General features: G+C 39.4%; 1 protein-coding gene across 3 annotated transcripts in view; it reads right to left on the reverse strand.

The window, feature by feature from the left end:
• Window positions 1–21,651, reverse strand: part of zfhx4 (zinc finger homeobox 4) — a 326,096-nt gene that overhangs the window by 297,768 nt on the left and 6,677 nt on the right. For all 3 annotated transcript variants that reach the window (XM_033019258.1, XM_033019260.1, XM_033019262.1), the window contains exon 2: window positions 17,807–18,006. The gene's annotated coding sequence lies outside the window, so the exon portion shown is untranslated. The remainder of the gene's footprint in view (window positions 1–17,806; window positions 18,007–21,651) is intronic.

Genomic DNA, 21,651 nt, shown 5'->3' on the forward strand with positions numbered 1-21,651 from the left:
GCTCAGGGCCACTCAGGAACCCATGTCTCAATCAAGACTAGTACATTTGTTGTGGTATTTCTGAAACCATTTACTTCAATTGATCAAAATTTCAGAGACCAAGTGATATACTCGGCTACTATTATATTCCACATTCAGCTGCCCACAGAAATTTGTCTCCATCCATCAATAGTTGGGAATCAAGCTTCTTACTGACATATCTCTCAAGCCTGATCATATTTTTTGGCATTCCCCAGGCTATTTTCTGTCTGCACCTGTGTGATTTGTAGTGATATAGTTCATAACATGGTAGAGTCTCTGATGCCTTCTATGGCAGGTTCTAATCAGAGTGCACAACTGGAAGATAATTAATTTCAGTAACCCCCCCAGATACTCTTCACTCCTGTCTCTTCCTTTTAAACCGCTATCGTGTTGAACCCCAATTCTCTCACGAGCCACAATTGTGCTGAATTTGAGTTTCCCCTCCTTCAAAGACCTGCAGACTCTTGTTCCCAGCCTCCTTTCCTCTGTTGATCTCTGATAAACCTCCATTAGCTCTTCTCTCTCTCTCTCGCCAGTCACCATTTTGTCTCTCTTCTATTGTACCTACTTCTCTATCCCAGAATGTGTGCCTCATGTGTATAGATATGGCAGAGTATGTAACTTCAAGATCGATTCTCTAAATCAGTTAAATTGTTGAAAGCCAATCATCCATCTTAAAACTGGGTAACTAAACACATGATCAGATTAGCTAAATGCTAACCTGATTCGGCCTGCACCATGTTTCTGTAATCTTGAGAAGTATCAGAAATATACTCCTCTAGTCCTTGGCCAGACCACTCACCCTTTTATGAGCTGTCACTGATTGCACTCGGAACCCCTGTTCCTCTATTGACCATATGTACGGACATTTTTGGCTTCTCTTGCCGCGGAAGATTCATTATCTAGTTATTCATATATTTCGCTGATAACACATAATCAGAACCTTATGACTAGAGCTGAAATCACACTCCCTTAGATGTGGGAATACGAGTTCCCTGTCAACTCTTGACTAAGAGTCACCACGAATACTCAGCGTTTTCCCCAGAGTGGAAATTAGTATAATGCAAGCCTGAATCAGGAATTGCCTCGCAGTCCTTTGACTGAAACCACTTGTCTGAGTCGCCAGAGTGCACAACACAATCTCTTCGACCTGCCACTCAATCAGGAATACTGGTATTGAGAGCCTATGGATTATTATAAATACATTGTTGATTCACACCATGAACCTGCAGGTCAGATAAAAATTATATTATATGCCAGACCAACTTCCTGCTGGTAACTACCTATCCCAGAGAGGATGGCAATGATGATTCCAATGAACCGGCTACTCTACTAACTGAGGAGAAAATAAACCATGTGTTGAGGAAGACTTCAACTACTTCATTCTACTGAGCAGTCTGATAACCTCAATCCCAGATGATGAGGCAGTGCTTCCCTGGTCAATATGACCCATATGGCCAGCCAGTTCCATGAAGTCTACCCTGACCAGGGTAACCAAACTGTTCCTACTTGGAATTTACAGAGGTTACTATGCAAGGCACCCTGCCAGTGTCTCTACATCAACCTGATCTATCCCAGAGACAGTGACAACCACTAGACAGCCTATGCTGCCAGTAAACCCAAACCTGGGCCGACAGACTGCTCCATTTCGGAGTTTACGGAGGTTAATAATGAGACCTTACTTGCCAGCATCTCTGACGCCGGGTCGATTTGCTTGTTGGAGCTTCAGCGAGGTTCCATTTGCAGATCCTGTCTGTCATGCTTGTCATTTCTGTTAGATAGCTGATGCCGCTGGCCAACTCCTCTTGTAGTGGCTTGTCCGTCCCCGAGGGAACAGCAAATTTAGAGGCAAGAGCAGGCAGCTCTTCCTTATGCGACTCGCACATCATGCATTAAAGCATGGGATTCAGGCACATAGTCATGTTCGGAGTCATGTTCGGAGTCAGTTCCATACTGATCTCTGACACTCTCTTAGAGTGGGAGAAATAGTGCACCCCGAACCAGGCGTTGCCACATGCGTATGCCTCGGACTGCCTGTGCATTCTTCCATAACACGGAGCATATTTTGTGACACCATCTCCGATAGTCTTTTGAGTGGGAGGAATATTCCAACCCTGAAACCAGGGGTGGCTACAGGCATATGACTTCAACTGCCTGTGCATGCTTCCATAATACGGAGCATATTATTTGGCACCATCTCCACCACTCCTTTCATCCGAGTGGGAGGAATATAGCAACTCTGAACCAGGAGCTGCTGCCTGACATGCCTTCGTAACACGGAGCATTTCTCGTGCCACCATCTGATTCATCAGATGTTCTAATTGAGACAAACGCCCAATCACATCTGCCATAGATGTGGGGACAGAATACCCTTGGCCCAAATCGTCTGACAGGACTTGTCCCACAGACTTGGCTTTGACTTTGCCCCGACTAGGGGTTGTCAAGCTGCTCCCTCTCTGGACTAGCTGTGCAGATCGGTGCTCTGTCGGTATCATCATTATACTTACCAGACAGTTTGCACCTGCTAGTGACTCCGAGTCCTTGCTCCCTGCTGGAGCCCCAACGGAGTATTTCAGGGAGGGACTGGAACGCCTCTGGCCCCCATATGACTCGGATGAGCCGGCATTATAATCGGAGTCACCTCTTGCCGATAGTCCGCTAGACAGAGTGGGAGAAATACTGCAACCCTGCACTGGGTATAGCCCCAAGCCAGGAGCTCTTTTCTGGTGCCTCAATGGAGTACCTCAGAACAGCCACCTACTCCAGTGGAGTCCCATACTGTGTCGAAAGCAAATAAAAATTTTCTACACCATATGGTGTATGATAATATATGCTGCCTCAGCAGAATTTGTATGTTTAAAATTTATAGGCACTATAGCAGACTGTAATGCTGATACCAGCGTATGCTGCCTCAGCAGTATATCTATGTTTAAAATTTTATATAGGCGCTACGACAGCCGTTCGCTGCCCTGGCCGCGGCTAACACCGGTCGCTGTTAACTTAGCAGCGATACAAAACGTAGCCGCGGCTATATTAATACACCGTCTGCTGCTATTTTTAGCAGCGAGCTCCCAAGCTGCACCGGCAGCCCCAACTCCTAATGGAGTTCCATGGTGGCTAAAGTCCGGCCGGCAATAATGAAACCGAGCTCCTATGGAGCTTCCACGGTGGCCTCCGAAATCGGCCACCTGCTCCCGTACGGAGCTCCAATGGTGGCAGCCGCCATTAGCTTCTCTGGGACCACTGTCGCAGCGGCCCGCTGAAAGTAAAATGAAGTCTAAAGTCTCCCATTGGCAGATGAACTAAAGGAGACACAAAGAAAAAATAAATGAGCTGGCGGCTGGTTAAGGGTCTGGAACATTTTGCATGGAATGGTGGCAGAGGATGAATCTCTCGTCACGTTTAAACAGCCAGAATAGCTGTGGCCTATGGAGATGGAAGGCGGGATGGAATTGTGTAAACATTTTTGGAATGACACAGACACAATTTACCAAATGGTTTATTTCTGTGTTGTGAAAAAAAAAAAAGTTCATCGAACAGAATGTTTCGGGGTGTAAGGAAGCTTCATTATGAAGGTTTGTTCAATGGCTTGCAGCAGTGGCTTGGTTATCCTTACTTCTGTCCGGGAGCTCCTAGGTTATGGACCCATGACGATCAAGAACAAAATTACCTCAGCTTTCATTCCTTAAAAAATAATACTTGGACTGTGTGAAATCCTTTTTGCTGTGCGAAATTATTTAGCAGTTAACTGTGTCAAAAACACCGGACATGTGAGACAGCAGAAGCTGCAGATCTCCGGAGATGAAACAGAGAATAAAATGAGGGGAAATTGGAACATTGGAATTGTTCTGCTTGGAGCTGGCACAGCCTCGAAGGGCCAAATGGCGGTCTTTGGCATAATAAATAAATAAATATGCAGTTAGTGAATTTAAGTTTCTTCTGTTTCCAAGAGGCCTTCAGTCATTTGGTTCCCTGGAACAAAATTATTTTTGAATACATTGGATTAAATGACTCAGTTAACTAATATCGTCGCCAAGTTATGTCAAACAGACCCCAATTGGCAGTGACTTGCCCTTAGCTATGCAACTGATGGCAGAGCCAGCTGGTTGGCTATTTGTCCAGACTGTTTTGGGACATTCATATTTCCATGGTCATGGCTGACCTGGGATCATCATAGAATGTGAGAATCTTAAATCAACCAATTCAACCGTCTGCAAATGACTACAAATTTGGTGAATAATAAGAGACTACCTCGGATGGAACTGTTCCAAATCTTGATCTTTTCTCCACACCGATCCCCCCACCCCCCATGTTGCCTTTCCAGATACATTTAATCCTCCAGTTCTCCCATCAACTTTGTCAATATGTTTGTACCTTCTTTGATGCCTCCATATCCTATTCCTAATATGATGTATCCAGTTTTAATAATATTCCAAGTTTTAATCGAGGTGCAATGCATGATTAATATAACTTCAATACTTAACTATTAAATCCCTCCAGAATTAAAATGGAAATAGATCTTTAATATCCCACCTGCTCAACTTAGATACCTGTGGGAAAAAAATTGCCCTGATTCACAAGTGCTAAAAGTACGGTACTACAATGGCTACGCATTGTTCTCTGCTTCTGATCCAATTCTGTATCAATTGAATCCAATGGATGCATCATTTAGAGGCCCAGTTAGCTGTAACCATATAGTTTAACATTTGTGATCCCAAGCTAACCTTTTATTATCCAAGCAGTAAATGATCTCCTTTGCTTTTTACCAAGAAGTATTATCTCCTATCGGAATAAATACTGAAATTCATTTTCTCAATGAATGCAAATTCTACAACTATTCCATTCTGTTGCATTTTGCTTTACATTTGCTGCATCACCCTCGACCCATAATCAAAACCAACAGATACAGTTGCTCAAAATCTGAAATAAAAACAAAGAATGTTTGAAATACTCAGCAGGACAGGCAGTGTCTGTGGAAAGTGAAGTTGTCAATGTTTCACATCCAGGACCTTGCTCTCTCCTGACTAAATGGCAATTCTCCAAACTTGATAAAGAGTCTTTAAACTAAAACATGAAGTGTTTCTCCTTCCACAAATACTGCAGAATCTGCTGAGTTTTCCCAGAATTTTATCTTCCCTCGCAAATTTTGAAAATTCGCAAATTTCAATTCAAAATTTAAATTCAAATTCACAAATTAAAACAGACAATTTTGAATGTAAATTGAAATCAACAATGCTCCTGAAACAGCAAATCTCACTCTTGCGTACATTCTCTCTATCCCTGCACTCTGTATCTTTGCTCTGTCTATTGTACTTGAGTTTGATCTGATTGTATTTATGTATAGGATATATGATCTGTTTAGATAGCTTTACACTGTTCCTCACAAACGATAATAATAAACCTAAACCTCGAACAAGTTTGATTTAGTTTATAGATCTTTGCAGAGTTTCCCAAATTAATCACAGGAGAATTAACTCAATAAGCTGTAAACTAGAACACCTATGGATTGGATGGTGTTTGGCTGAGGGGCATCAGCTGTGGTATGATCATTTGCAGCTCCCTATTGTCTAGTTTAGTTTATTGTTATGTGTACTTTAAAATTAAAAAAAATATTTGGAAACATGTGTAGATTTATTCAAAGCACCAGAGAACTGGGCTCGATCCTGACTTGGATGCTCTCTGTGTAGAGCATGCACGTTCTCTCTGTGACCATGTGGGTTTCCTCACACATCCCAAAGATGTGCAGGTTTGTAGATTAAAATACCATGGTAAATTTCCCCTAGCGTGTAGGGAATAGATGCAAAAGTGATATAACGTAGAATTAATATGTATGGATGACCAATGGTCAGCATGAACTCATTGAACTGAAGGGTCTGTTTCCATACTGTATTTCTAAACTAAACTAAACTAAAAAGTAGGGGGGGAAAAAAATCACTCTGCTCTGTTTACCCTTTCCACATTGGTTTGGCTAACCCATTTAATGAATGATGATCACAAAATGCTGGAGTAACTCAGAGGGACAGGCAGCATCACTGGAGAGAAGGAATGGGTGACGTTTTGGGTCGAGACCCTTCTTCAGACAAATCATTTAACGAATGATGATGTTGGATGGTTGCTTAAAGTGGAAGGCATGGTTGCTTAATATGGAAGGGCTAGGTGCAAAGTTCATCCTGTCCTCAGCTCAACACTAAATGAAATCACTCTTAGGCTCAGTGTTGAGTCCACTCCATCCGAGTTAAAATTGTGAGGCTAGAAGTCCCATTCTTAACTAATTTTGGCTTACCATTTCTGTTATCATCCTTCTGAATACTGTTTATAATTTATGTGGCTTAATATTGTTTTCGTAATAAGTGAAAATGTGTAATGGTGTTGCTTTTAAGGGAGATTATGTAGTTTAGATTAGAAAAACAAAGCCTTGCTGCTCTCAGGTGGATGTAAAAGATTCCAGGCTTGATGAAGAATAGAGGAGTTACCCTTGATATCCTGCTCAATGTTTTTCCCTCAACCAATTAACAATTGACTCGAAGATAGACACAAAATGCTGGAGTAAATGAGCGAGATAGGCAGCATTTCTGGAGAGAAGGAAAGGTGACATTTCGGGTCGACACCCTCTTCAGACTCCAGAGATAGAAACATAGAAACATAGAAAATAGGTGCAGGAGGAGGCCATTCGGCCCTTCGAGCCAGCACCCCCATTCATTGCGATCATGGCTGATCGTCCCCAATCAATAACCCGTGCCTGCCTTCTCCCCATATCCCTTGATTCCACTAGCCCCCAGAGCTCTATCTAACTCTCTCTTAAATCCATCCAGTGATTTGGCCTCCACTGCCCTCTGTGGCAGGGAATTCCACATTTTTCACTCTCTGGGTGAAAAAGTTTTTTCTCACCTCAGTCTTAAATGGCCTCCCCTTTATTCTAAGACTGTGGCCCCTGGTTCTGGACTCGCCCAACATTGGGTACATTTTTCTTGCATCTAGCCTGTCCAGTCCTTTTATAATTTTATATGTTTCTATAAGATGCCCCCTCATCCTTCTAAACTCCAGTGAATACAAGCCTAGTCTTTTCAATCTTTCCTCATATGACAGTCCCGCCATCCCAGGGATCAATCTTGTGAACCTACGCTGCACAGCCTCAATCACAAGGATGTCCTTCCTCAAATTAGGAGACCAAAATTGTACGCAATACTCCAGATGTGGTCTTACCAGAGCCCTATACAACTGCAGAAGAACCTCTCTACTCCTATACTGAAATCCTCTTGTTATGAAAGCCAACATTCCATTAGCTTTCTTCACTGCCTGCTGTACCTGCACGCCAACTTTCAGTGACCGGCGTACAAGGACACCCAGGTCTCGCTGTACCTCCCCCTTACCTAACCTAACCCCATTGAGATAATAATCTGCCCCCTTGTTTTAGCCACCAAAGTGGATAACCTCACATTTATCTATATTATACTGCATCTGCCACGCATCTGCCCACTCACTCAACCTGTCCAGGTCCCCCGCTGCCTGACCCGCTGAGTTAAGGGCCTGTCCCACTTTCACAACCTAATTCACGACCTTTTTTACTCGTGGACATTTTTCATCAGGCTAGAAAAACACCCCGACCTACTTGATGCCATGAGTATCTACGACTAGCATCACAACCTACCTACGACCTCCTACGACCTCGTGACGACCATGCTGCGAGTATGAGTCAAGGGCAAACTCGGCAGAGGTCGTGAATTAGGTCGTGAAAGTGGGACAGGCCCTTTACTCCAGCATTTTGTGTCTATCTTTGGTTTAAACCACATCTGCAGTTCCCCCATAACAATTGATTCAATCAGGAATGGGGAATGAATGGGGAATGCAGTTTAACCACTCCTTTGCCCAACTGGTATTTGCTCTTTAAACAAAATGAATTTAGTCTGATTTGCTCAATTGGAAAGTGATTTGCTACTGTATTTGAAACCGATGCTTGCTGCTAAATGTATGATAGTTTATAGTTATAATAATAATAACAGTATCTAAACAAAATCAAGCTATATCTTTCCAGTATTTTTTCATAAAGCTAAAGATATGGTACTGCAAGACCTGGTAAAACAACAAATAATGCATATTTTATCTTTGATTTTTCATGAATTCTTGCAAATGAAAGAACACAAAAATGTAAGATTTATTAAAAGAAAAAAATGTCACAGCAGAAATTAAAGCATTTTATTTCATTTGTTCCTCTTCAGCTAAAACTTCCAAATCATAGGGTAGACTAATTAGATCTAGTGGGTGACAGCACAATGATTGCTCTACAAAACAGGTAGCACAAATGTTGCTTATGGCAATTATATTTTCCCATGACAGTGCTTTCTGTGTAGTGAAAGTGCAATGGAGCTACTTTACATACATAGTATTTTCATCACCTTGATCATTTCCAGCTTTGCTTCTTGTCACTTTTCAACAGTCCCAATGCACCTCCAGTTTTCAGGAGTTTACTGTACCTAGTCACTTCCTAAGTGCATATTTTTTCACTTTCAAGAAGCAACAGCAATTTCATTTCCTTTTAAATATAAAATTGAAAGAATATAAATCTCTCTCTTTCTCTGCACTTGCCTGCTTTACTTAATGCTCTGTTGTGCAAGTGGTGCCTGCAATGTAAGCAGACTTTCAAACCACTAAACTGCCGACAAAGAAAGTTGATGTTTTAAAATGACGTGGGTAGACAAAAGTGCTGGAGAAACTCAGCGGGTGCAGCAGCATCTATGGAGCGAAGGAAATAGGCAACGTTTCGGGCCAAAACCCTTCTTCAGACTGATTTAAAATGACGTGCTGTGCCTTGCTTTTAAAAGCCATATTTCTAAGTAGAATTATTCATGAACAATAAAACGAGTATTTAATGTTGCAATATTACATGGCTTGCGAGATATTAATGAATGGGAAATCTTAATTTTTTTTAATTCTACGATGCTCGTTAGCAAGGATTTGTTCAAGGATTTGGTGTTACAATTAAAACACTATAAGTGCGTGCTATAACTCCAGGATAGGCACTCAACTAAGAAAACCACGCCCAAAGCCAAACTATTATAAAGTATTATCTAACTAAATGTACCAACTTACCATAAATAACTTTGTATGCAAAAATAATCTCCCTACATATTAACTATCTCTTTAAAAAGAACTAATCCTGTAGATGCAAGTATATCATTGGGAAAAACTACAGATGATTACTTGGCCTAAAAACCATTAACTGCTTTGGTAATCACTGGTACATCACTTTAAATTTTATGGTTAACTTTGCCCAATTTAAATTAAAGGGAAAATTGTGCCAAGAAGGTTTTGAAGTTATCAGTGGCATTGTACTACCCTGATCAGTATACAAAATGCTTCATTTTCATAAACCAAAATCCTAAATCCAAACAGGCTTACCTGAGCAGATATAGAACCAACAAGCTGGGGTAACTCAGCGGGAGAGGCAGCATCTCTGGAGAGAAGGAATGGGCGACGTTTCGGGTTGAGACCCTTCTTCAGAGGTTTGTTTTAGTTTTTGCTCTATTTTTTTGGTGACAAAGCCTAATAACTGTCATGTTTACTTTGTCAAATCCATATAATGTTAACAAGTAGAAAATTCAATCTTCAATACAGAATGAACAATTGCATGTTACACTTAAATGTCTAAGCATTCAATGAATCAATGTCATGCTTCAATCATGAATTTTACACACAGGTTCCCTAATCTTTCTAATTCTTTTCTGTCATTTCTCTTAAGCAACTTCTATGGACAGTTGCAAGCACGTTGCAGAAGCTTCTGATGGTTGGAATTTTTGAAAGCTGTTGCATGATAAATCAATGTAATAAATCTTTCCCGCCCACGATTTATCATTATACTCTGGAAATCACGTTAGGTTCTTTCATTCAATGTATTACAGTTTCCTTTCTCTCTGTGTATTTCTTTGTATTGTGTTTATAACGGTGATAGTGCCAAGGGACCACAAGGTTTGGTTACTGCAGTCTGAGTGTTTTCTGTAAATGGCTGGCTCCAACATTTCTTTTTCCATGAACGGATCATTTCTATTTCAACATAAGCGCCTCTTCATTGAATTAACTGTTTAAACAACAATATGCACTTTCTATAAAAGATCTATATTAGCAAACGCATTGGCCTTCAAGGTACTTTATCAGAGAACAAAAAATCCGCTGGCTTTTAAAAAAAATATGAGCATTTGTCTACACCAGTGATGTTGACTGCGTTAATCTGTTATTAAAAAGATTCCATTCTCTTCCAGTCATCGCATTCCTTATTGTGCTGATGGGTTTAACCAAAAATAAAGCTAAGTGATTAAAAGTTTCTTTGTATTCCTGTGGATCTGTACTTGTGTTCAATCAGCAGTGTGCATGTAATCATTGTTAAAACATTTCAGGATATTGTTCAGTCCACTTTTTGTGTTCTGCCTGACACACTGACAGATTTCCAATCAGTAACAGATGCTTTTTTCACACAGATATTAGTGACACTGGCATCACAATAATGTGGAAATGTCTTCCTTCTACTGTAGTAAAGCTGCCAACCCTCAACCTACAATTTGTTATAGAGTTCCTCTCTGACCTCACCTGAGCCAACATGCACCCTAAGAACTATGAGCTACACCTGGAGGGGTAATATATTGAGTTTAATAGGAAGACAGTTAATAACCTTTTTTTCCCTCATGTACTATCAATCATGGCTGTCAGCAGTCTGCTGAATCAAAGCAAAAGTGTTCTTCACAGATGACTGATTAGAAACGCAAAATCACGAGATCCATCTTCATGGTCACTTTTATTATAGTCATTTTTAAACTGACAGCAACCTGCTCTGTTTCAGCAGAGTGGGCATCACAAATAGTGTCACTCAGTGCAGCTGAGCATAGGAAGATGTAGCTCAGTTAATGCTAAAAAATAATTGGGCCTGCAGCCTTTCACAAGCCCATTCAACAATTTTCTACACTCAACACATTTCCATTACACTCTGCTGACTGCCATGTTTATGGCGGAACGGTGCTTGGAATCTGTTCTTCGACACCCTGATTTCCATTGTTTACCTATCACTTTAATTAAAGCCACAATCACTGGAATGCACATTGCTGAAGCAAAGTGTCATCAAAATGGAAGCAGTGATGACCTATGGCAAAAGACCAACTAAAATAAGGTGATAAAGGATTATAGTTTCCTTTATAAAACCCCATTTTGCTTCACCGTATATTTCTCTGCTCCTTCATTGCCTATCGTGTATCAGCTATACAACACAGCAGTTCCTGGTTAAAAAAAAATTATATCCGCACTACTTAGTAATCCTTTCATTTGTCATTTCAAAATATGATATTAAACAATGCTTGCTGCAAGGAATCTTCTTTGTTCCCTCCTTTATCAAATTCATGACCGTGAGGATTTTCATAAAGACATTTAAAGGTTCAGACTATGTCACTGCAAATCATATTCAGCGTACGGTGAAGTGGAAACCCTTTCTACACCCTGACACAAGAAAGATGCTACAGCAAAAACCCCAACTGAAATCAATAAATACAAAACATAAAAATAACACAGCTGCATTAATGACAAACAGTGCAAATTAAGAAGTGGTCTGTTTTTTGCAACCCCAATTATTGACTTACATATGGAGCAAAGTGTATTTTAACTAAAATCTATATGATGCCTAATTAGAGAAGTCGTTAAATAAACTAAACAAAATCATGATAACTGTGAGCTAAAACAAACGAGTTGGCAAACCCATATATATCTGACCAGACCTCGGCTCCTTTTAAAACTCCTCTACATTCTCAAATCAACATTCAGCCTAAGCTCAGCATGAGATAATCGGAGTCTAATGATAAGGAACAACGATGGCGACTCTTTTTCAAATAAAAAAGGCACAGCATCTTTTGCTTTATCAAATAATTTGCAGGTCATTGATATGCTTTTAGCAAGTGACAATGTATCAGAAATCACTTGGGATTGTAGGAGCAGAAAAATATATTTATATATATATTTTTAAATGTAGCGATATAGAACACAACCTTCTTTTATTGTTAAAATTTACTAATAAATAACAGATATTTGAAAATAACACCTCATAATACTTAAAGTACATTAAAGGCTTTAATGTAGACTCAAGGAATTGCAGATGTTGGAATCTTGCACAGAGCGCAAAGTGCAGGAGTAACTCAACGGGTCAGGCAGCAATTTGTAATGTAGGTTGCTGTTTAGACCTCCTGCATAAATATTATGTGAGTCCCCAGGTAGCGATGATCTTCCACAGGCAAGGTCCAAGATCCATTGTGGAGATTAGAGATTAAGGAAGTGAAATTAGGGGCAGATTGGGGTGGGGAAAGAGAATTGAGAGAGAGGAATATTGGAGACAGACCACAGAGAGGGAAAGAAAATAGAGGGAGAGAGGGGGAAAGAAAATAGAGGGGGAAAGAAAATAGGGGGGGGAGGGGGGGAAGGGGGGGGGAGGAGGGGGGAGGAGGGGGGAGGAGAGGGGGGGAGGGGGGGGGGGGGGGGGGGAGGGGGGGAGAGGGGGGGAGAGAGGGAGGGAGAGGGGAGAGAGGGAAAGAGAGAGAGAGGGAGAGAGGGAGAGGGGGAGGGAGAGAGAGAGAGAGAGAGCGCAAAGAGAGAGAGAGAGAGAGAGACACCAAATGCTGGAGTAACGCAGTAGGACAGGCAGCATCTCTGGAGAGGAGGAATGGGTGATGTTTTGGGTCGAGTCCTTACTTCAGATTGAAGAAAGGTCTCGGCCCGAAACATCTCCTATTCCTCTCCAGAGATGCTGCCTGCCCCGCTGAGTTACTCCAGCATTTTGTGTCTATTATCTAATTTTTTTTTTAATTAAAAAAAAAATATATTTTTATTAGAAGCAGTGTACAAAAGTATAAATCGTGACATATGACATCATACATTTATTGTACAGCTTCAATTTTAATTTTAGCAAAGATGAAATAGAAAAAGAGAGAAAGAGCAAGAAAGAAAGAGAATGATAGAGAAAGTGAATGTGTAAGAATAGAACCCCTAAACTACCAAATGAGTGTAGTCGAAGAGTAAGTAAAATAAATAGGAAAAATGTAAAGAAATAAAAAGACAAAAACGGAAAAAAAAAGTGTTGATATACCTGCTTCATTTCTCTCCCCACCCATCACCCAGTGTCTATTATCAATTTAAACCAGCATCTGCAGTTTTCTTTCTTATGAGAAAGAGAGAGAGAGAGAGAGAGAGATTGGCAGTGGTTAGGAGGGAAATGATTGTAGGGGTTAGCAGAGGATAGTGCAAGGGAGATGAATAGAGGTGCTTGGTCAGAATGCCAAGGTTGGCTCAAGGAATGGAGGGGAAATGGGTGTGGGGGAGATCAGAGGATATTGGCAGCGAGTTGGGGTGGGGAGAGGGATTATGTGAATAATTACTCAGAAAGAAAACATGCATGGGAGCCAACCTGGAAGAGGACGGATACCTCAGACCGCATAAGATCAGGTCCTTTAAATGAAATGAATACGCCTCTCACCTATAATTAAGATCCTTTACAGTTTGAATGCCCCCTGACGTTCACAGACTTTGAATGCCAAGTGCAGTTGTGCTCAAGTAATGTCAAAATGAGCGTTATCTTCCCCACATGTGGCCAGCAGATCCAGGTGAGTGTATTTCATGCATGACAATCCACATTTTATTTACAATGTTTAGTACAAGAGCTTTTTAGTCATTTCATCTCCTGCCACATCATGTACAGTATGTGATAACATTTTCTGGTCAGGTTTCATAGATAAACTTTAGAGAAAAATGAGAACCAAGTTGTGGTGCAAGCCATGGGTCAATCGATAGCATTCTTGCTTTTGATTCAGATGCTTTTAGACTTTAGAGGTACAGAGCGAAAACAGGCCACTCAGCCCACCAAGTCTGTGCTGACCAGTGATCACCCCGCACACTAGCACTATCCAGAGGCCAATTAACTTACAAACCTGTACGTCTTTGGAGTGTGGGATGAAACCGGAGCATCCGGAGTAAACCCACATGGTCACAGGGGGAACGTACAAACTCCGTACAGACAGCACCCGTGGTCAGGATCGAACCTGGGTCTCTGGCACTGTAAGGCAGCAACTCTACCGCTGCGCCATTGTGCGGCCAGATGCTTCAGGGCAGTACCAAGGGATTGCTGCACTGATGCCATTGTTTCATCTCCTTCTTGGGGTGCACGTCAGAGCCCAATTTTTTGAAGATAAAACAAGTGCTTGCTGGTATCCTGATCAATACTTATTCCACTATCCACTATACGGCATAAAAAGCCGGAATATCTGTTCAATGTCACCCCGCTGAATGTGGGAGCTTGCTATGTGCAAACAGAGTGCTATTTCCTACCTTCCAACAGTAATAGCAGTGTTCTCAGATGAAATATGCCAGGGAAATTTCTCCTTTCCTTCTTCAAAAACACAATGGGAATGTTTACAACCTTTTACGAAAAGACAAGTAAAAAAACGGTGATTTGTTGGAGAGTGCTTGGATACAGTTATGTGTTCTCGTTGTGAAACTATAAATGTTATATAACTAATTGTTGTTTACCACTAAACTCATATCCTATTGAATGGTCATTATCACACTGGACAATTGTGATCAGAATTTGAAGTTTACAGCTGCATTAAGTCCAATGGAGACAGCTGATATAGGTCTGGATTCCAAGAAATAATATTTATTTCAAAACAATCATTCTTTCTTACATGGCATGCTGATCTGTTATAACCTGTTATTGGAAGATTTGTGATTTGAGTAGTACAATAGATTGCTTACAGTAAGGTGTAAGCCTTTCATTCAGTTCAGGATTTTGAAAATATCATCAGATCATCCTACGAACCTCATCATTATCAGAAGATTGAATTACAGCTACAACGTACTCTAAGCTTTTTGTAATTTCTCCTTACAATTTTTTGATTTTGGTTTATGTTTCGCAGTAGACATGATGAATGTGGGTTTTGGGATAAAGTGTAATGAAGCACTTTGAAAAGCACTATCAGTGTTTTCGGGGAATGGAGAGATCAGTGCTTACGCTCAGCATCCTGTCCTGAAATTCTAACAACACTAGTTACTCAGGACAGTGAGGGGATAGCAAGGGATGAAATAGTATGAGAGGTGTTCGTAAGAGAACTCTTCGAATTATCCATTTAGCTTTTGTTTTTGAGATGCAGCGTGGAAACAGAATGTTCAGCCGACCGAGTTCACGCCGACCTGCGATCACCCGTACACCAGTTCTATCCTACACACTAGCGATAATTTACAGAAGCCAATTAACTTGCAAACTTGCACATATTTGGAATGCGGTAGGAAACCGGAGCACCTGGAGGAAAATCACGTGGTCACAGGGAGAAGGTACAAACTCCGTACAGACAGCACCTGTGGTCAAGGTTGAACCCGGGCCGCAGGAGCTGTAAGGCAGCGACTCTACCGCTGCACCACTGTGCCGCCCTAAACGTTCTCCTGCAAATGGTTGATAGGGCATTATTTATATTTTTGTAACCTGCTCCTGAGAATGTGGACCGACTGGCTTCCTGTCAGGAGGGAAGGCAGCAGAGGAATTGATAGAGGATGCAGATGATGAGGATATGAGAACTCATATATGAGCATCATGGGAACAATGTTAGTCAGAAGTTTGGGAGATCAGAGACTGTGAGAGTGAAAGATCAGAGGTGGGGAGCAGTCAGACGGTGGGCAAAGGAGGGGGGGTGGGGTTCCGTTGGTGTGAAACTTAGAGATAGTTTAATTCAGAGACAGTGTGGAAACAGGCTCTTCGGCCCATCAAGGCCGTGCAGACCAGTGCTCCCCGTACACTAACACTATCCTGCACACACTAAGGACAATTTTACAATTATACTAAGCTAATTCTCCTGTCTTTGGAGTGTGGGAGGAGACTGGAGTACCCAGAGAAAACTCACGCAAGTCACAGGGAGAATGTGCAAACTCCGTCCAGACAGCATCCATAGTCATGATCGAAGCCAGGTCTCTTTCTCCTACTCTGAGAAATTATCTGAATAGATAGCCAGACAGATGCACACGTGTGCATACACAGTGCATACATACACACTCTCACTCAAGTAGGCATACACACGCATTCATGTAAACTTCAGTTGATCCAGATTTTACAAACAGGGACAGTAGTGCAACCAGTAGTCGCTAGTCATAGAATCAGTCACCTCTACAAATCTCCAATGCACTTTGACCATGGGAGGTGCACCCATCTTTTTGCCGTATATTGCTTCCACTTCTAGAAATCCTGCCTCCACATTCTTAGCTATTCCACACATTTCATGTACGTCTGCCATTTCCCACAACCTGTCACGTATTGTTGCACATCTGTATCCTTCTGCCTCTTAGCCATCTCCAGTTTTCCCATTTAACGCATTAGAAATATTTTCTGTTGAATGCATGCACACATGTGAATCACCCATCCCATTAAAGCCATTGCCTCTTTTTGTTTTGCACATTCTTAAATGTTTTCCTCCTCTAATTTTTTTTTAGTTTAGAGATACAATAGGTAAATAGGCCCTTCGGCCCACTGAATCCGCATCGACCAGCGATCCCCGCACATTAATGCCATGCTACACACTTGGGATAATTTACATTTATACCAAGCCAATTAACCTATAATCCTGTATGTCTTTGGAGTGTGGGAGGAAACCGAAGATCATGGAGAAAACCCGTGTGGGTCACGGGGAGAGCGTACAAACGCCGTACAGACAGCACCCGTAGTCGGGATCGAACCCGGGACTCTGGCGCTGAAAGCGCTGTTAGGCAGCAACTCTACTGGAGCGCCACCATGCCGTTAATATCATCCAGTTCTGACAAAAGGTCCGCATCTGAAACATTATCCGATTTGTTCACCGTACGGATCCATATGTTTTCTGGCCATTTCTAATTTTATTTTAGGTTTCCAACATCTGCAGTTCTTTGAATTTTGTAGTACATGTTGTAATAATAAATTAAGGATGTAAGGTACAGTTTATCTTTTTAAATCAATGGATTAATTATTTTATTTCTTAAAGACTACAAATTTATATTCTGAATTTTCCCAAAGTAAGGCATTCTATAACCTTCAAATTATTTTTTTCTGCTTATCCCATGAAATATATACACAAGTTTATTTTGCATGATGTTAATATCTCTCCTCACTAGCTATATTAATTGTTTTTTTGTTTTTTTTAATTGCCGTTTCAACAACTCTAACATGAACATTTAAGCATTATATTTCGAGATCACCATTCAAACTATGATTGGTTTATTAATTTTCAGTGGTCTATGCTCTTTAACAATTGTTAAATGGAGAGAAAAGTTTTTTTCTAATGATATATAACTTTCAAAGACCAGAAAGAAAATCCAAAAGCCACAGAATTTTTTTTAAAGTAATGCATTTGTTGAAGAGATAATTATTTTAATAAATGAAATGGAGTTAATTTGAAGATCTTTGTATAAATAAAGCTAAGTAAGTCTAGCTAACAAATTATTGGGACATAATTTTCTGGTAGCTACTTTCCCCAAATCAATCGAAACATACAATCTCGTGCAGTTCTATTATAAACAGCACTTAAAAATTTCCAGGGCACCAATTGCCTTTAGCCATTATATCTGACAAAACAAGCACATAAAAATAAATAAAACAGAATATTCAAAATGATAGCCTCCCTTTCATAGTACTGCATCAGTAATATAACTGCATCAAGGGCATCAAAATGGCTTTAAGGATCATTCAGGAAGAGTAAACAATCATGACGACTCTGCATTTGAAACATGCTAAAGATTCCTCTAGTACACCTGCCTTCTGTTTGCTTTCATGCTTGTTCTGCTCTTCCCGGTGCAGGTTTTCTGAGGGACTCAGTAAATGCTGCTGAACCTTTGGAAAATCCACCTCCGAGTTCCTGGCTTTGGCTGAAGATCTAAGCGAAGGCCAGGACAGTTATCGTTCAGCTCGTCTTGCTGCTCCCTGCAGTTTGGAATCTTGGCTCCCTCGTCAATGATCTTTAGAGAGAGGGGGAAAAAAAGAGAAAGAAGTAGAGGTCATACAAAATGCATAAGTTGTATTTTGAAAAAAAGAATCTTGCACATTCACTAAGCTTTTACTTTACTGATTCAATAATAGGAAAATATGCTAGGACTGAATGATTGAACATTTAGTTAAATTTCCCATGACATTTAGTTTATTCAAGTAAACAAAAATATTGAAACTGTCAAAATAATAGTCTCATAAAGCTTATTAGCTCTATTAATGATTGGAAGCTTGTCCAACATAAGAGCATAAAGTCTTAAATAATTTATTAAAGCGAGGTATTTTAAGCGCAACAGATATAAAGATAATAAGTGAGGTTTTTATTATTAAAACTGCAATATTCCATTTCACTGGCATCACAATCCACTTTGCAGCCTTCAACATTTTGTTTTCATACAAACCAATATATAAACCTTCAATCAGATTTTGAAAAATACGCTCTAAAGCTAACACCACAGCCTTTTGCGACACTGAAGTTCTGGTCGACAATGTTTTTCACGGGACTATGGAAAAAAATTACTTTTAACTTCTACATTTCAGCTTTTAATAATCACAACATTGAACGCGTTAGCTGGTATAGGTTAGTATATTGATATAGGCAGATATAACAAAAAGATCAAAATACATGACAAAACAAAAAAGTAAGGGAAGTTTATACGATGAAGATATTGTTTTGTTATCTGGAACAGCAACTCAAATTGCCACAATTTTATATCTTTCAATCGTGATAAAAGTTATGTTCATTTTCTTCAAATGCTCTGAGGTTGGTCTGTATGCATACTTGTAACACTGATTGTGATCTGATAAGTCAGTTATTATTTTTAAATTGTCAATAGTGGATTTAAAAATTATAACTTTCTCGCTTCCAAGAGGGGAAATAATATAACAGCAGTGCTCTACATGAATAATAAAAAATACATATCGTCAATTGAATCGTATTTAGGGAAACAGAGTCGGTAAAGCTACCCGATAATATTCATTTTGCAACATTACGGTGGCTGATTTCTTCTTTATTCGCAATGGCTACAGTTTAATTATTTAATCTTTATACCTCTGAAAACATTATTAAACTTCGAAGATAGACACAAAATGCTGGAGTAACTTAGCAGGATAGGAAGCATCTCTGGAGGGAAGGAATAGGGGATGTTTCGGGTCGAGACCCCAGAGTCTGAAAAAGGGTCTCGACCCGAAACATCACTTATTCCTTCTCTCCAGAGATGCTGCCTGTCCCGCTGAGTTACTCCAGCATTTTGTGTCTGTCTTCGATTTAAACCAGCATCTGTAGTTCTTTCCTACAGATGATTAAAATTAGGGCGATTATAAAGGAAAATAATATTTTAGTTAAAGGCATACAATTTATGCAGATAATATTTGTTGATTATTGTAATAGTGTATAATATTTCAATGTTTATAGTACTTGCACTTAAATTGTCCAAGCAATTCAAAATAAAACAGAGATAAAATGTTGGAGTCCCTCAGCAAGTCAGGCAGCATTTCTGGGGAGAGAGATGGGGTTAATGTTTCGGGTGGATGACATTTTATCATTTTCTGTCACTATTGTATTTTTCCAGGATCTAGACTATTTTGTTTTTGTACTTGTAATTATTCCTTTCAATAAATAATCTAATGTCCCTGCTATGATGAAGCACCAAAATGGTGCTTTAATTAAATCTTATCTTTCATTATGTTTTATAACTATTGATCAAATTGAAAAAGTTACTCAGTGCTTCTCATTAATTTTATTTGTTCTGTTTACATGACATCAGATAATAAATTGTAATTATTGTGATAGTTCTTAATATTTAACCTGGTGAAAGTAAAGAAAAATAAAATAAAAATAAAAGATGTTACAGTATTAAACCACGGTGGAGGAATGTCGTGATAATTTATTAATTCAAAAAGAACATAACACCTGATGTTTAATTGTCTCGGCAAAAAAGACTAATCTTCGACAAAACTGAATACTGTGCTGCCTTAATGCACTGACTGGGGCTTGTCACTTTTAAAGCATAACTTGTGATCATGTGCAAACATGAAATCTAACCGTATTGACTAAATTAGGTTAGCTGATTTGTACTGAGGCTAATATCTTCTTTAAACACTTCCCTGTAAATTGTCCATATGAAGTCATTGAAAGCTATTCCTCAGGACATTTTTGCTGTCTGGCTACCTGACGTTGTGAGGAAGGTAATCAATAGAAGGAAATAGAGATGAGCATGAGACTTGAAGGTTTCAGAGCAGTTAGTACAGATAAAAGTGGACGGTGTCAATATTTGGGAATAACACCGCATTGGGATAATAGACAAAAGAGAAGTGCATATGTAGCCTAGTGTTCAAACAGGGACCAAATTAATGCAAAGGTACCAGATGTTCCCCGAGGCAATGCAAGACAATGTCTAGAGCAGGTTATACAGGAGTTCTATGAAAACAGTACCTTCAAAATGATAGCTTTTTTCTTTCCAGAAAATAATATAGATGAGTATTCAGCTATTAAAAATCTGAATCAAGAACAAATGTCTTGCCCATTCATATTATGCATACACTTACAGCATCTTCTTATCTGTGTGCTGATATGAAAACAAAATGAAAATGCCTCTGTGATTTATGGAAATTTTAGTTAAGCACTCAAAACTTTGCTGATTGAAAACAATTTTCTTCAGCAAAATTCTAACTATATCACAAAACAATTTTAACCAAAATGACAACTTTGACAGATGCTTTAATTTGGAAAGATAATCAACGTAATGCTTACGTTAAATCCTAAGGTCCAAAATTGAAAACTGTTGATTTATGTTAAATGCCCATTAAATTGAGCTCAATAGAATGCAATGTTGCTATTACAGTATGTCCTGCTTACGGTATCAATCCTATGGTGGTATCCTCAAGAGTAGCTACCTATGTAAAATAATACATGCTTGGGAGAAGACCAGATTATGTTGCCTTTTTAGCATTTGAGGTAAATGTACTAGATAACATTTTTAAGATAATTTTGTGACTGATGAACTTAAATTTAGACATATTTCTTTTTGTTAAATATACTACATTAGATCGAGCAGCAAGATGTCTATGTAAAGATTGTGAACTTTATAAGTTGCAGTGTATCCATATTTTAAAATATAGTAATAACAAACATTTTATGCCTTTGCAATCATGATTTGTTTATGATTAATGTCAAAAGCAAAAGCAACTTGTTAAAAACTAGAACTTGCCTGATTTTATTTGGATGAAAATTTTTAAATATAAAAAGACAGTTTCGGTAAGTGCCTAACTGATGTGAGGATATTAATATTTACAATGCAACATCTTATTTTGCAGTATATGTTAACCTTACAACATCAGCTTTTCATAAAAGGCTCATTCATTATCAAGTACTTTACTTAAATTTGAGGGAAAAAAAGCCTTTCGAAAGCACTTTGCCATTTCATTTAGATTTTTTTTCAGATCTGAGTACAGCAAATAATTTGCTAATATTATGCCACTTCTACCTTTTGTCACACTTATATACCAGAAAATTGGTTCTATTTCATATCTGGTCGACGTTGAATTAAAACCATCTATTTTGAAGGATAGTACGATGTCAAGGAAGAGTGAAATTGAGTTATTTTGTTAAAAAATAT

The sequence above is a fragment of the Amblyraja radiata genome, chromosome 4 (assembly GCF_010909765.2).
Source record: "Amblyraja radiata isolate CabotCenter1 chromosome 4, sAmbRad1.1.pri, whole genome shotgun sequence".
Taxonomy (NCBI): Eukaryota; Metazoa; Chordata; class Chondrichthyes; order Rajiformes; family Rajidae; genus Amblyraja; species Amblyraja radiata.